The following is a 2,400-nucleotide window of genomic DNA, read 5'->3' on the forward strand; positions in this document are numbered from 1 at the left end:
CCAGTAAAAAAGTTACTCGGTGAGGCAAACAGTACGCCTGCCTCAAGGCAGAGGGCGCTAGTGAGCCCACAGATTCTTGCGCTACCTACAATCTTCTTCGTGCTTGTTTATATTTCCTTTACAATCCGCCTTATCAAAATGGAAGCTTACATTTCCCAGCTGAGAAAAATCGTAAATCTGGACTTTCAATCCAAACATTTTTGACAGTCTGGTCGTTTTTGTCCAGAAGGATCTTATTTATTGAAAACATTTGTTTTAATATTGGATTCGAACGGTAAAAGGGTTTGTAATACATACCAGCTGACAAATGGATGTCGTGTACAAGTAAAGGTAAGACCATAAACTTGTATTATTTCTAGTTAGCAATAAGCTCAATTGGAATAAATTTTAACCTCAAATTAAATATGGGTAACGTTTGTGTGAAGAATGTTGATATGAGATATAAAACATTACGCATTGTCTGTTAACAGACAATTTGTTAACGGTTCATTTTAATTTGTAAATCTGACTGTAAAAGAGTCAAGTGCCTCACCAGCTGTCAACCTCACCGCACGTCACTGATTTTGCCTCATGTCAAAATAAAACCTGAATTGCTGCTTTGCAGTTGTATGGCTCCTCCAACCAGTCAAAGTCATGGGACAGACATGAGGACGCAGTGACCTTATTGACCACTAAAATCTACCCACTTCATTCTCAAGTCCAAATGGACATTTGTGGAAAATCTGACAAAAAAAATTCCCTAAAGACGATTCTAATAAATCACTTTCATGAGAGTGGGCCAAGCCAAAAACACAGTGCGTCCAGCCACAGAGGCATAAAAACTAGTTTTGTAAATCTGACTGTAAAAGGAGTTAGTGCCTCACCAGCTGTCAACCTCACTGCACGTCACTGGTACATATGGCACTGCCTGGCTGTTTTCTCTCTGTTTTTGGACACACACAATACAGACAGTGCAGGGATGTGCTATGCCAGAGAGATGCCCAGTAGAATGAGAATTAAAAGGAATACCGCAGGCAAAAGCAGAACAATGGCTGAGGGGGGAGCAGAGCCTGGTGGAGAGGCCCTCTGCAGTGGAAGCAGAAACAAAATGGAAGAGAAACAACACTACATTCTCAAAAACAATGCAACTTAACACAGAGGTGGATGGTGATGAAACAATGAAATGCAACACAGCCCCATTCTTAGCTTGGGGGTAACAAGAAGTGTGAGTGAATAACATGTCTCTATGAGTAAACCTAAAATGCCTTGGATAATGTCATAATCAGGTTACACAGTGCAGTTGTGTGAGAATGCTCTGCAGTATTACAAAAAAGTTCTTTTTATTTGATTATCACAAACCGCGGGGGCTCAAATTTAACTTCTCTCTCTCGTCTGCACTCTCTGTCTCTCTCCCATTTATTCCTGTAAGTCTTATTACCCAGCATTCTTAAGGTAGCAGGGATTACATTCATATATAATTTCGTATAGTAGTTCTGGTCAAAGGAATTGTTGTATGAGACAAGGTGTCAGGGTTGCAGAATGAGTTGTCTCACTTAAAGGACAGCTTGCACTCTGTGTGGGCTTGATAAGGTGCATGCATCTGTGTGTGTGTGCGCGCGAGCATGTTTCTGTATTTTGTGTTGTCTCCGCATAATGATTTTCCCAACACAGTTGCTAGGTATTGATTAGCTATATTCAGATTCGTGGCCCTGCTCCCCATTACCAGCAGGGCTATGCAGACCAGAACTCCACAGCCTCAATGTCGAGCAAGAGTCCATAACCAGTAATGGCTGTTTGTGCGTTAGTATAACCGACTTTCCTGTAATGATCCTTTTATTGGTGTACACTCAAGAGCGAGTGTGTGTGTGTCCCCATCCCTGTACATATGTTCATAATGGAAGATCATCTATCCAAATACAAAACATTTTATAAGCGTGGTCATAAGGTTTTAGCATGGATTTGGCTTGCAACCAAAAAATGTACTATGCTTAACAGAGCAACTACCTCACAACCCAAAAGAGACAAAAAGAAAATACCTCTAAAAAGTATTTCACAGAGCACATATATGTACAGTAGCCTTCTATCTGCCTATCCACCCAATTCTCAGTGCAAAACATTGTGATAGCAAATCCTTAACAAATCCACGCCTACGCTATCATTTACAATGGGGACATTGTTCATTGATGAGACAGAAGATGTGTTTGTAATCCAGTGATGTAGTCTTCGCATGTCTTTTGTCTTTATTTGTACAATTATTGACTGCTTCTCCTGCTTTTCCTCTTCTAACTGTCCCAGACCTCGGTGTCTAAAGTTTCCTTTTGTTCTTTTTATCAGCTTTAAACAGCATAATCCAAGGCATTTCCTGTAGCGTGTAGATGATGCGAGAGCACAAGTGGAGAATTACAGGCACAACTGGGAAGC

At 40.8% G+C, this 2,400-nt stretch overlaps 1 protein-coding gene across 2 annotated transcripts in view; it reads left to right on the forward strand.

Annotated features, from left to right (window-relative positions):
- The window catches only part of pcdh7a (protocadherin 7a), a 44,811-nt gene that overhangs the window by 9,120 nt on the left and 33,291 nt on the right, over window positions 1–2,400 (forward strand). The gene's annotated exons all lie outside the window — the stretch shown is intronic.

This window comes from Monopterus albus, unplaced genomic scaffold (assembly GCF_001952655.1).
Source record: "Monopterus albus unplaced genomic scaffold, M_albus_1.0 scaffold32.1, whole genome shotgun sequence".
Classification (NCBI taxonomy): domain Eukaryota; kingdom Metazoa; phylum Chordata; class Actinopteri; order Synbranchiformes; family Synbranchidae; genus Monopterus; species Monopterus albus.